The 14,561-nt window shown below is 51.4% G+C and overlaps 1 protein-coding gene across 1 annotated transcript in view; it reads right to left on the reverse strand.

Moving 5' to 3' along the window:
• PPFIBP1 (PPFIA binding protein 1) overlaps nucleotides 1-13,045 on the reverse strand; it is a 101,693-nt gene extending 88,648 nt beyond the window's left edge. Inside the window, exon 1 of the mRNA XM_054282243.1 lies at nucleotides 12,994-13,045. The gene's annotated coding sequence lies outside the window, so the exon portion shown is untranslated. The remainder of the gene's footprint in view (nucleotides 1-12,993) is intronic.
• Nucleotides 13,046-14,561: the final 1,516 nt, after the last annotated feature.

Genomic DNA, 14,561 nt, shown 5'->3' on the forward strand with positions numbered 1-14,561 from the left:
ACTCTGGGAGCCGTCTCTGGCTCCATCCAGAGAAAATCATTCCAGCCTACGATGGCTCCTTAATGCCACTACCGCTGGGATGTCCAAAACACCCTCACCCCAGTGCTTAGAAAAGGGGGCTAGGGCCAGAAACAGTCCCAGCAACACGTTTTCACACTGCCCTGGGGAATGCCAAGCTTCCCATTGAGAGTCTGGCCGTGAATCAACCTCCAGCATTTCCTGAGCGCCACCAGAGGCTCTGCCACAAGAACAGGGCTGTCACCCACTCACTGGAAAGCTGCCCTGACCAGACTGCTCTCCCCTGCCTTCCACATCCCTGCCACGTGCTCCACGGCTGCGGAGCACCAGGAGGAAGCTGGCATACAGACTGGCACACAAAATCCCACCATGCAGGCAAAGCAGCTCCAGCTTGGCCCACACTAGCAGGACACACAGCCTGACTTCTCCCTCCTCCACAGGGTGGAGTTTGCAGTCCACAGATTCACCTTGAGCAGCCTCAAAGATTTTTAGTTACTTTAGTTCATCTCCAGCACTCCTTTGCCTCCCTATACCCATAGTCCCCTCCCAAAAATCTGCCTCATTTCCCACAAACGCCTACACAGCGAGCTTGGCGTACTGGCTTGTCTCAAAATCTCATCAGGCCTCAAACAGAGACAGCCAACTTTCAGAGGAGGATTTATGCTTCATTTTTCATAGTCTCAAAGCTATGCCACATGTTGAGTCTGTGCTGTAACCTCCTGTTTATCGGGGAACAACTAACAGTTTAATTTGGATTAATCTCACGTATGGCTTCGATCAGACCCGGCAGAACCTCTGGCTGCCCTCACACTTCTGTATAAACACCAACAAACTCCAGGCATGAGGGCCTGATACCAGAGGAAAACATCTGTCTCAAAACTCTGCAGCACAAGCAAGACAGGCAGGGCTGAAGGAAGGACACCACAAATTACAGCACTCTGAATTTCCCTGTGTGCCTGTGGGAGGGCAGGGACATGCACTGAGAAGATGGACTCCTGGCAGGTGGCACTGCCAGCTTCAAGGGCCAGCAGGGTCCCCTGCTCTGCAGCAGCTCAGGTGGGGCTCTCACCACCCAACAAGCCCAGTCCAGTCCCCCTACATTCCCTGGGGGCCCTGTTTCCTTGCCCCTCACTTCCATGCCCAAGGACCTGAGCAGCAGAAACCCCACCATCCCTTTGGTACCAGGTGTCCTCCTCCCTTCCCCAGCCATATCCCTAACAGCTTGCCAAGACAAGAGACAACAGGACAGGCATCTCTATTTACACCATCACTGGGTCTCCATCTCCAACCATCTCTCTCTTCCAAAAACACATGGCAAGTCAAACAATGCAAAGTGGAACTCTGACTAGAAGCAGAAATGGTACTTTCATTGGCTCTAGGAGATTTTTATGGAAAGCACTCCTATTTCTCACTCTGCTTACGAGTAACCTCACCCACAACTGGCTCTATATCCTAGGGCAAAGAGACCACAAAGTAAGGCTCAGAGGGAAAGTGGTAGGACCCCATTCCTTCCTTTTAACACAGACAAAGAGAGACAGAACGCCTGTTTTGCTCCTAAATGCACACTCTGCAGGAGCTACATGAACATAGCTGGATCTGAGGAATGGAAAAGTTCCTCACCATGTGCAACAGCAAAGCCAGGCCTAATTACCACAGCCACAGGAAAATTATATAGAACATTTTTAGTAAGAAGAGAAATTAACTGCAATATCACAGCCAAATTCCAATTTAGCATCAGCAGTCCATCTGGATACACCGTCCTAAACAAATGGGTGGCTGATCCCAAACTACCACACGCGCTGTAGCTTCCCTACCCTTTTTAGTTACAGAATGAGCTGAGTAGTGAGGGACTCACAAGGATCATCAAAGTCCAATTCCTGGCCTGCACAGGACAGCCCCAAGAATGTCCCTCTGTGCCTGAGTTTGTTGTCCAAACCCTCCTGGAGCTCTGGCAGCCTTGGGGCCGTGACCATCCCTGGGGAGCCTGTTCAGTGCCCCAGCACCCTCTGGGGGAAGAACCTTTTCCTGATACCCACCCTGACCCTCCCCTGACACAGCTCCAGCCGTTCCTGGGTCCTGTCCCTGGTCACACAGAGCAGAGATCAGGGCCTGCACCTCCTCTTCCTCTCCTGAGAAAGCTGCAGAGCTGCTGTGAGCTCTGGCCTCAGTCTGCTCTTCTCCAGCTGAACAGACCAAGTGCCCTCAGCTGCTTCTCATGGGGCTTCTCCTTCAGGCCCTTCACCATCTCCAAAACTCTCCTTTGCATATTGTCTGAGAGCTTCAAATCCTTCTTATATTGTGGCTCTCAAAACTGCAGAGTCCTTCCCCTCCAAAAGAGGCACGGAGATACACCAGCACATCGAGGCAAGCCCCTACAGAAACATCCCCTTGTTCCAGCTCCTTCTGCATGTCCAGGTGCCCCAGTCAGCTCAGCCCTGCCTGAACAGGGCAGGCCCAACTCTGCTGCCTGTTTTTCTGCTACCACGGCCCAGAGCAAGGCACACACACACGCCAAGCAAACACCTCTGTTCTGACAGCTGCATTTCCACACAGCACCAGGTCCCACCAGGAGCAAGATTACCACCTAGGACAGCACAGGAAAGAGTGTCAAACAGCTTCTCTGCACAGAAACACAAGAGGGAGAGACATCTGTTGCAAGAAAGCCAAACACGCAGCAACTGCAGTTTTTGTTCATCATATCTCTGTGGTCTTTTCACTGGTGAGTGAATAAATCATCATTTACAGCAAAAGCAAGATTTCCAGTTGGAGGTTATTTACTTTCACCTCCATCACAGCAGCCCTGGCAAGCCAGAGGATGTGCAAGCCAAGCAGCAAGTGCTCGCATGCTGGGAACTGTTCAAACAGGAATAATTCAATCTTTTTGTAGTCTCACCCTGGCTAATTTGCCACAAGCTGTCTCTTTTCAGATGCTACATGAAGCACGAGGGAAAAACCAAGCTGGATTAAGCTGGTCCATTTACAATCAGTTCATCTACAGAGAGTTCAGGTCAGTTCATTTTCTATGTTAAACAAATTCATTTTTTCAGCTTCACAGGGTTTAAGGAACAAAAATTTATTGCAGTAACCAAACATTGCTCACCGGACAAGCTTGCAGCAATTACTTAACTAACACAAACGATTTTCAGTGTGCGTGCAAGGAATGCATGGGATAATTCCAGGGCACTCTCTTCCACCAGCATTTTACAAGTACTTTTTAGGTAGCTATGGAGACGTTACAGCCCTTTTCATTTTGCTGTCATAACTAGACAGCTATTGATTTCTTTGCAAAATTCCTTGGAAGAGTGGGGAAGGGAGGAGGAGTTTCAAGCACCGTGAGGTCTGAGAGCAACAAGCTGAAGAAAATTTCAGAACAGATTTCAGATGGACACATCAGCCCAGAGGCTCCTTGCAAAAGATAGCCTTGAACCTGGTCCTGCTTTGGTACTTCTGCAAAAAAGGAGCTAAACATACACACGTCACAGGGATTGTCTTCCAACAAGGTCCAAAAGGAAAAACATTTCCAGCTACCACTGCCATCCCCCTGCAGAAAAGGAGGCCCTCCCCAAGGCCAGGCTGTGGTTTTTCTCCAACACAAATCTCTCTGGAGGCATGGAGTGCCTCCATCCTCATAGTGATGCTGGGCTACAAGATGTTTCCCTCTCCCTCTGAGCAGGTTACATGGAAGTCTCATCCCTGACACCCCTTGCAGGTAATCAGTGCCTCCTCTCCACCCCCAGCAGGCATTACAGCGTTGTGATGGACAGGATGGACAGCTCTGCATTTCACTCTCCTTCCAACAACAGCCCAATGCTGTGAGCTCAGCACTGCTGCTCCTCAGCAGCTGATTGTGCCCAAAATGATGCCAAGAGAAATGCCTTTCACCTTACCAACCCTTTAAGAGAAATCATTCCAGCATATGCAGATTGAAGACTGCACACCATGACAGGAGGAGACACAGAGAAGTCTGAAATGTGAGATACTGACCTGGAAAACCCTGTGTCACACAGATAAGGACATGCAAATAATCATGGATTTAGGTCTCACTCAGAAACTCCCTCAGTAATGAGAACAACAGATCAGGCTCTGAACAGGTACTTCCCCTTGGATAAAGCAGAAAGGAAAGCCTGTTCAACCAAAACATTTTTCTTAAATTCACCTTAGACCCAGCCACAACAATGGAGCCAGAACCTGTAGAATTATCTCTACCACAAGCTGCAGGAAGTTTACCAGCACCACCCTGAAAATAAATCTCAATCTTCTCATCTCCATGCTGTGTTTACAGCCTCATGACTGCTCACCAAAAGGACACTCAAGCTCTACTGCAAATGGAAAAAAACCAAGATGCTGCTGCTGCAGAACAAACCCATGACTGCCCTGTCCATCTAATGGCCATCCAGAAATGCAGCCACATCTTCAATGTTGCCTTTTTAACTCTTGTGAAGGCCTGAAATGGGGAAAGAATAAACCATCCTCTAAGCTCCCCAAGAAGCTGAGGACAGGCAATGCCACAGGGAAGCCCCAGGACTCACCCCATCTCACAGCCAGCTGCTCCCAGATGTTTCCACCACCCCAACACTGCCAGCAGCATCTCAGCATTAGAGCAGAGCCACAAATCTGGTCACACCAGCTGCCAGCAGCAAGCCATGAGACTGCAGTGTCCCCATGGCATGGGGCACAGTCCCAGCCACAGCCACTGCTGCTGGATGGCTGCATGTCCCCACCAGGGCACTGGGGAGGAAGGGGGACACATCTGCACCCCAAGCCCAGCCACAGCCTCCCACTCACCCAGAGCAGGGCACACATCTCCCTAGCATCCTCCACCAACACAGGCTCCAGTCCTCCCAAGGAGAGGGGCAGGGAGTGGTGCAACTCCCCCACAGCATCCAAATTCCTGCTGCACATCCTAAAGATAGTCCAGAAGATCCAGTTCTGTCCAGCACTATCAGAGATTGCAGTGGCCCTGCCCAGCACAGGAGGCCCAACACCAGCTCCACGATGAGTGTGGAAACCTCTGAGAAGATGCTTTTGGTTATGACCTGTTAGTTACATGTTTCACATCCAAGAGAAGATGGACACCAAGGTAAGCCACTATATGCTCCTTCTGGAGAAGAAAACAAACAGTAAACCAAATAAAAATTGTGTGATATTAAAAAAAAATCCAGCCTTTCTTTATAAAAATACAAAAACTAACTTTTTGGAACCAATTTAAGCTCAGGCAAGAAATATAAATATGCATTTCTGAACTTTCCCCTGTGATGTTTCCTTTACAAACATAACAAATTAAAAGTGCTGTCACAAATTAAACCAGCTTTGGTTAAGTGGAGGGGAAAAAAATGCTGATGGCTCTAAGATCCAACTGACAAGCCTTTTCAAGTCTGCTCTGATGCAAAACCAACTCCCCAGGGATTTAAATTAAGAGTAAAGAAATATTTTCCTTGGCTTAATCCTGGTTTGGAAGCAGGACAGAGGATACTACAACAAAGCCAGCACCTGAATCGACCAGGAGCCACCCAGCTGCCACAAGCCTTTCCTGGAGACCAGCTGCTCAACACACCTCCCTCTTCTTCAGCAAGACTATTGCTCCACTGTACCAGCAGCTGTGGGCAGCAGTGGGGAACGCTCAGTGTGCCCTGGCTGCTCCAGCCTCCTCCCTCCCTCTCTGCAGGCCACTAATGCCATGACACTGCCTAAGATGCACATCCAGGTCAACAGACATTTGAACTTGGACCTTCAGGGAAGTCACTAAGGATGGCTGCCTCAGCCTGCAGCTGCAATGTGGGGGTTGTCTCTCGCAGCACAGAGGTCCCCAGCGTGCAGATCACACAATGGATTTGTCAGCTGTGGGATGGAGCACCTTGCTTTTCCTGGGGAGGATAAAATTTCTGTCTGGTTCTTCCAAAGGAAGCTCTGTGTACCATCCCTCCCCCACCCCTGAACAAAAGTCTACCAGAGAAGCTTCCAGTGCATGAGGGACAGCAAAAAGGTCGAGCATCAAGACCATCAAACCACCACCTCCCACACATTTTCCAGCTTGGAATGCAGGTTCCAGCACCAGGAATGTTCCTTGTTCCCACACAGCCACAGCCTCACCCACAACCCAACCCTTGCCTGCCCCAGCATCCTGCACACAGCAGCTCTCAGAGACAGCACACTCCCCCTGAGGCTGGGGATGGACAAAGATGAATCCACCCTACTTTTAGCACAGGTCTAAAACCTAAACCAGGAGAGCAGAGGAGATGGATGCTTCAGGACACAAGAAATGTTCCAAAATCATGCAAAACACAGCCACACAACTGACATCTATGTATACCGGCTCACCCTCACACTGAGAATATCCCAAGGCATTTTCCTTTCCCCTGTCTCCACAGCACTTCTACCACAGGAGCAGCCCACCTGAACCAAACCTGAGAACAGACTCTGACAGTCTCCATATGGCCAGAGGGATTTTTACCAACCCATGGCAGCTGTGTAAGGACATGGCAAAGCTGCACAGAACCCAAGATCACAAGGGCTACAACCACGTGAGATCATAACTATTTTTGGAAGCACACCCACAGCTCAGGGTGTTTTCACGAAAAAGGTACTCTTCTCACCTGCTCTTCAAGACAGACATTAATTAGCAGCACTACACTCTGCAGAACCTTAATTTGATCCTACAGACATCTTCACATGCCAACCTCATGACACCCAAAAGCATGGAGACCAACCTCCAAACAGGATGCAGGTCCTTCTCCCCATCCCTTATACTCTATATGACCAGGGTTAGTCTAAATAGCTAATTTCCTTCAACAGTGCTCACACTTTTCCCATGTTTCACAAAGGCTGTATTTCTGTCAAAACTTCTTACCTGGCTGCAGCCAGTAAGTACACAGTAAGTACACACACTCTATAGGGAAAATGTGAAGTCAAGATTCAGCAACACAGCCTCTCTGGATTACTCTCAGCTCTTTGGACAGACTCAGCCCATGCAACACAAAGCTGGGAGAGAAGCCCCATGGCCATGCCTGCTGCCAGAGCAGATGGACAGCTGTGTGCACAGCTGCCACAGCACCCAGGAAAGGAACTGCCCTCCCTTGTCCCCAGAACAGAGCCTGGTGCTGATTGGGTAAATGCATGTGTGTTCTTGTTTCTGTCCTCCATAACAGAGCACAACAAGGGACAGATCTGAGAATGAGGAGGTTGGGGGAATGGTTGTTCCACAGTTTGTACACTTTTACAGTTATTTTACAGTTATTTTTCTGTTACCAACCATAAACTGTGTGTGTTGTATCTCCTTCACAACCACTGCCCATGAAATATCTGAGGTTAATTCTACACTGACATATAAAATGTACCCTGTTTTTCCCTGTGCTTTTGCTTCACAACTGATCAGTCTGAGACAAGGCAGGGAAGACCAGACCATTACACTTTCCTCTTATTTTCATGTGTCTCTAACAAAACAAGAAAGCAAAGTTCTTCTCCCAAATCCATTGCATTTGGAGCCATGAGAACTGTTGGATTTCAAAGATGCTGATTCACACTAGTGGTTATCAGATTTTTCCCATCTGTGACACAATTTGACAGCTGCCTGGCAGCACAGAGTTCTCCACTTGGGAGTTCAGATGCTGCAGCAGACGGCTCCAGTCTCAGCCTTCAGTTCTCCACTAATATTTAGGGGAAAAGCCCACAAAGAGAGATGCCAGTGCAAACTCACTTTTGCATCAGCACACCTGACCACAGGGTGTACCTTTTGTGCACAGGTACCATTTGGCAAGGGGATTTTATTCCTGCAAGAGTTACAACACTGTGCCTGCTGGAACAGGGATTGCCATCAAAATGTAAGCCAAAGGCTGCCCAAAGTCACTGGGTTTGTTATTTTATCTCCTCTCAAACACCACAAGCCAAAGACTGAAGTGGCCTCTGGTGCTGTTCCTCGACAAAACTCGCATTGTTTAATGAAGGAGAGGCACAGAAGGGAACAGGAGCATCCTCACCTTACCACAAACAATTCCCCCCAGCCAGCAGCTCTGGGGAGGAGCTCTCTGCAGAGGTATCAGCTCTGTCAGCACAAAGGGACCAAGCACTCCACAGCAGGAGCTCACAGCACTCACAGCCAGCAGATACATTGGTTTGGCAAGGCTGGATTACACAGCCCAACATTTCCCAAGTTCTCCACCTGCCTCCCTCATTGCATCGCTCCAGGCTGGGGCAGTGGCTGCAAAGTGCCCAGCAGAAAAGACCTGGAGGTGCTGGTCAACAGCAGCTGAACCTCCTCCAGCACCTGCCCAGGTGGGTGAGAAGGCCAATGGCTGCTGGGCCGGGCCAGCAATGGTGTGGCCAGCAGGAGCAGGGCAGTGACTGTGCCCCTGCCACATGTGGACACTGAGGAGGCCTCACCCCAAGGGCTGTGTCCAGTTCTGGACCTGGCACTGCAGGATGGACACTGAGGGGCCGGAGCGTGTCCAGAGGGGGGAATGGAGCTGGGCAAGGGGCTGGAGCACAAGTCTGATGAAGGGAAGCCAAGGGAGCTGGGATAAGGGCTCAGCCTGGAGAAAAGGAAGCCTGGGGAGATCTTCTGGCTCTCTCCACCTCCCTGACAGGAGGAGGCAGCCAGGGGAAATGGGGCTCTGCTCCCAGGGAACAAGGGACAGGACAAGAGGAATGGCTTGCCTTCAAGCTGTGCTGGGAAGGTTGGACATCAGCAGGAATTTCTTCATGGAAAGGGTGGTCAGGCATGAAGAGGCTGCCCAGGGAGGTTTGGAGTCCCCATCCATGGAGGTGTCCAAGCAAGGGCTGGATGTGGCACTCAGTACTCTGGGCTGGGTAAGAAGGTGGGGATTGGTCAAAAGTTGGGCTCATTGACCGTGGAGGTCTTTTCCAACCTAACAAATGCTGTGATTCTGTGATTAATGATAAAGATGACCCAGGCAGGGGCAGCAAACAGAAAGGCTTTGGCTACAATGGGCTGCAAATCTTGTATCTAAATATAGTTCCACTGAGGAAAGAAATCAGCTTTTTACACAATTGGTTTATCTTAGCCTTTTAACAGGAACAGAAGGCCAGCCAATGGAAAAGGGAGAAAGCTTTAACCCAGCACACGTTCCTCATGTACGGCAGGAGTCACAGAGGAACAAAGTGCTCTGGAAGCTAAAGGGCACCAGGAAATTCTATGTGCCCATAGCAAGAGCAATACACAGCCTGAGCAAGCCACTGTGAATCCAGTGTGATGTCTGAACTACTAATTGAAAATTCCATCCTTTAAGCACAAATAAAGTACTGTTTTGGCAGCAAGCACTACTAGAAAAGTAACAAACAGCCACTATCTTCAGTATGAGCTGAGTCAATACACAGGTCAATTTGTGAGAGAGAGGAGGGGGAATAAAAAGGAGAGAACATAAAAATGCATCACTCCCTACATCTTGTATGTTCCCAGCTAAGCACCCTTCCTAGGGAGAGAAAGATCCAAAGCAAAGACCCCACGAGAGACCCACTGAGAGATGTCAGGGCTTACCGTGATCTCTGCTGAAGTCACTTCAAAATGGAAACACACAACAAGTGCAGGTAACAAACACATGGCAAGAGCAACACTGGCCTCTAAGAGGACCAAGTTTTTATTCTAGATTAGATGCTAACTTTTCCAAACACAGAGAAAGAGATGTAATGTCTGGGGAATAGCACAGAGCTTTTTCTGTGTGATGCAAAGGTTAATGCTTGCAAGCCAGACATCTCCAAAGCGCTACCTGTGATTTCTAAAGCTGTCATTAAATAATCACCCTGTCTTCACTCAGCCAGGATGGGAATTTATAGTAAATGTTAAATAAACATGTGGGCATAAACACCAGCAGTAAGCATGAGGCAAGGAAACAGTAGTTCACCTCTCCTGGGCTGGATTCAAAAGCAAAGTCACTAATGGGATGACTAATGGGATCTCACAATTACTGATGGGGGAAGGGGTTCACTGTTCAGCCTAAGTACAGGAAGGTATTAAGTAATTTTACTTATGAAGGTATTAAGTGTTTTTATGTATCCTTAATGCACAGCTGCATGCACACATTCCACTCAAGAGGAGTGAACACAACAAAACCTGCCTGAACCTTCCAATAAACCCATTCCTTGCTTCTGTAACTTTAGAGATGTGGTTTGGCCAGGCAGAAATGGGTCAGATCATAATTGCACACTTGAAAGCAGCCACATAACTTCAGTTTTGCTTTGAAACCCTGACAATCACCAAGGTGAGTACAAGAAGAAGCTCAGATACACCAACCTAACCTGCACATCACCATTTAGCAGCTGAGGCAAAAGTTACCAGCACCTCCTTGAGGAAGGGCATGCAAATTCAGCAGTGGGACAGGGGCTTTGCTGACCACCCCTAACACCACAGGATGTTTTATCACCCACCTAAATCCTGCCCAATGTTTGGCTCCTACTTTCTCTGTTGGAAACTACTGCAAAACAGCAGACTCCCCAGTCAGAGGCATTTTGGGGGTTTTGCACTCCTTTTGAAGCATCTCAGGAGTCAGGGATGTGTTTTTGGAACATCTGTCCCAGATTTGGGATCTGGGCTCCTCTCCATGTTCCCTCCACCTTCCCAGAAAAAAGCTCAACAAAGCTCAACAAAGAAAATCAGTCAGTTCCTCCAAGGAGTTCACAGCAACTCCCCCTGCTCAGCCAGCCAAAGGCCCGGTTTGATGCAATGGCAGCAATAAGAAAGTGACTAAACCTTCACTGATTTCAAAGCTCTTCAGGGGAAGGATTTCCACTTCCCTGAAAGTGTTCCTTTAGGTGGGGAGAGAAACATCAGAGAAGCCCCACTCGGATGGATTCAGGAGACCAAGCCTCCTGAAGGACACTGCACCGAGCACCTCCTCACTCACAGCCCTGCCTGTGCTCAGGCCACCCTGAGCTGGCCAGTGAGCAGGGACCAGACCTTGTCCTGCTCATGCAGGGACCAACGGGACCAGCCAGGCCGGCAGCACCACCTGGGAACCTCAGTCTCCTGGGAATGGCTGTCATTTCAGGAATGTTAACAATTACCCTCCTGTGGCCACGGGTCACAGGCAAAGCCTCCCTGGGTACCTGCACAGACATTTCCAGCGGCTCCCCTCTCCTTTCTGCAGTGTGTGTCACACTGCCCTGGCAGCACAACCCAGAAAGGAAACCGGACTTGTATCTAAGGAGGCAAAAAAGGTGAAAATCACCCTGGTTCCTGGCCCCTGGGACAGCCCTGGCTTCAAGGCGCTCCACCCTGAGTGTCAGGGACAAGCAGAGCCTGGATCTGCTGCAGACACAAGTGCACAGGACAAAGCAACTTCAACATCTCTCAGCACAACTCTTACACCCAGAGGCTGCAAATGGATGGAATCCCAGGGCTCAGGGCAGGAGATGGGCTGCTGAAGAGGGAACCTGCTCCTCAGGGCCCCCCTAATAGCCAGGCAAACAGGTGGGGCTCCCGCTGCCTTCGGGAGGAGAGAAACACCAATCTCACCCTCCTGCCATGGGAACATCAATCCTCATGTGTGAGCACCACAGCACAGCTCTGACAGTCACTGTCACTGCCAGCAGCTGATCTCTGATACAGCTTTTCCCGAAGCTGTGCTAAATCCAAAACTCCACTGGGATGGGTACTAAGCTAAAGTAGGGAGTGCTCTGGCTCTTCATTTCTCAGTGAGCTGAAGAAATCAGGAGGCCAGAATCTTTGCTGCACTTGGAACAGAGAGTTGAAGCAGATTTCTGCTTCCCTACTTTCCAGAACGCCTCCCAAACCAACCTGCCATGCTGCCTCACTGAGAGCACCAGCTCTACTGACACCTCTGCCTACATCCTTCACAAATGTAAATCCTCCAGATACAGCTGCTCCCTTTAACAGAGGCAATAAATGCCGAGCTGACACTGTGGGACATCTTCCTCCCCAAAGCTCCACGGTGTAAGCATGGAGAATATTCCCACTCCGTGACCCATTTCTGGTGTTTACTTTTTGGAATGCAGCGACTCCTGTATTGCTCAACGTGCTGCCGGTGCAATCGCACGGAGCCGACACACGGTGCTGCTGGCAGCGGCTGTGCCCGGGCCGCAGTGAGGAGAGGAGAGCCTGCAGAGCCTCTGAAGGCTCGGCACAGCCAAGCCCAGCCTGGAACTCCTCCTTGTGCTCCTCACTCACACAGGGAGCACACACGTGTTACAGCACAGCCAAGCGTCCAGCAGCACAGCCTCCCTCCCCCCCAGGAACAGCCACGGAGGTGCAAAGCAGCTTTTTACAGCTCCAGCTGCACCAGCACGGTGCGAGCGAGCACAGCAATTTCAGCCGGGAGAAGTCACGGCTCGAACAGAAACAGACCTCGAAAAAATAATTACAGGATGTAAGAACCCCAGGCCTTAAATCAAACCACATTTGTTAGCTCTAGATAAAACTCATAACTGCACTTTCACAGCGCCAGTGCCTGAAGCGTCCTACTAGAGGCTGAAAAGATTAAACCGGAGAACGCCAATCTCTCCCCAAAACTTCCCCAAAAGTTCCGTCAGGTCCAGCACAGAAACAAGGCACAGAAGGTCGGGAGCCCTGAAAGCACTGGGAGGCGGCGGGGGGACAGGGACACACGCAGGGGGGACCACGGACACACAGGGAGAGCAGGGGGCTGGGACACGGCACGGGGACAGGGACACGGAGCGGGGACAGAGGCTGGCGGGATGTGGTGGCTGGGCACCGGGACAGGGACACGAGGCGGGGACAGAGGCTGGCGGGATGTGGCGGGGCACGGGGACAGGGGCTGGCGGGATGTGGCGGCGCTGCCCCTCCGCTGTTCCCCGCCCCGGGCACACGCGGCGCTCCCTTCTCCGGGCCCGGGGCGGCTCCGGCCCCGCTGCCGGGGCCCCGGGCCTTGGCGGCGGCAGAGGAGGAGCCGCCGGGGCAGGGCACGGCGGGGCTCATCCCGCCGGGACACCAAGTTGCCGCCGTCGGCTCCGAGCGGTCTCGGAGCGGGTCCCGCGAACTTCCCTTACCTGCGGCCGAACCGCGCAGAGCCCTCCGGGGCGGCCGCGCCTCCGCCGGCTCCGGGCAGCCCCCGCCGCCGTCCCGCCCGCGCCGCTCCGCTCGGTGCCCGCCCCGCTCCGCCCCGCTCCGCCCGCGGCCCCGGGACCGGCCCCGAGCCGCCGCTCTGCCCCGCCCGGCCGAGGCACCGCCCGCCGCCGCTGCCGGGGCCGGCCATGAGGGAGCCGGGGTGGGGTGGTGCGAGCGGCCGAGTTCCCAGTGCCCCTCACGGGCAGTCGCTGAGGCTGGAAGGGATCTCAGAGATCACGGAGCGCAGCCCGTGACCGAACAGCGCGGCGGGAACCTCACCCTGGGACCGAGCGACACGTCCAGGCTTAGAACACCGCCAGGAACCGCGACTCCGCCACCTCCCTGGGAGCACCCCAGGGTGCTCTGCCCGGGACCCGGCCTTTCCTGCCCAGCTCGGGATCCCGACGGATGTCCCCGAGTGTCTGCTGTGCTAGAGCGGCCCGAGATGCCCCGAATCGCTCCTCGGCAAGGGAAGGGGTCCGGCCGCGGCCCCCGAGCAGCGAGCCCGGTGCTGCAGCTGGTAGGAGGCGGCACCCAGTGACACGCTGGTTCAATGGGTAGTGCACCCATGCCAGCGCTTTGCCTCAGTGCTGAGCATAAACGTGGGGCAGCTTTTAATGCACTGATCCTTGCTACATTTGCGCGAGCGTTACACTCTCATTTCTGCCGTGTACGGGACTCACTGCACTCCATCAACAGCCACGCCAAAAACCAGCCTCGGCTTTACCAGCTCCATGGCAGAAAGGCCTGAGATGCTGCTCTTTCAGGAGTGGAGCCTTTCAAGTATCAGACCAAGGGGTTCAGCCAACTAACTCTCAGTTTTGTTTGGAGTTGACTCAAAGCTCTTCCTCCCATCCCTTCTCCAAAAGCTGGGTTAGAGAAAACTTTTCATGTTTTGTTCATGGAAAAGACAATTTGCTTATGCTCTGTTTCTGACCATAACATGCAAAGAAGTGGAAGTTTACATTCAAAATGGGAAAAGTATTGGTGACATGTTGAAAGCAAACATTTTGAATTCCTAGCAAAAGTGGGAAGGTATCATTTGCTTTTTAAGCACAGTTTGCAAAGAGGACAAGTTGATCCAAACCACTTTTTTTTTCTGGGAAGTTACCAGCCTGTCACGTTGTCCACAGAGCTCCAGTGTGTTTCAGGTTAAACAGCAGGACTAAGTTTCAGACTATGAGAAAAGAAAGGCAATTTTAAAATACCTGGGTTTCTTTGGTATCTTCTATTTTTAGTACCTCTGTTTCAAAACTTTGATGCCTGCCTATGGTTCTGATGCTCTACAGCTGGTATTTTTGCCCATTTTCCTCAAATTTTCATCAGTTCTCCAGCAAATGTTACCAGTTTGCTGTCAGCTGATGGGTGAGTGCTGATCACACTCCAGGTCACACCAGGCTGAATCACAGGGATCCCACTCCAGCACTCCATCCTTCCTGAAATGGCTGGGCTTGGACTTGCCCAAGAACAAACACTCAGAACAAATATCCACTATTCTTCAGCCTTTGTT

This window comes from Melozone crissalis, unplaced genomic scaffold, assembly GCF_028551555.1.
Source record: "Melozone crissalis strain CALT ecotype California unplaced genomic scaffold, PUWL_Pcris_2 ptg000033l_1, whole genome shotgun sequence".
NCBI classification, from domain to species: domain Eukaryota; kingdom Metazoa; phylum Chordata; class Aves; order Passeriformes; family Passerellidae; genus Melozone; species Melozone crissalis.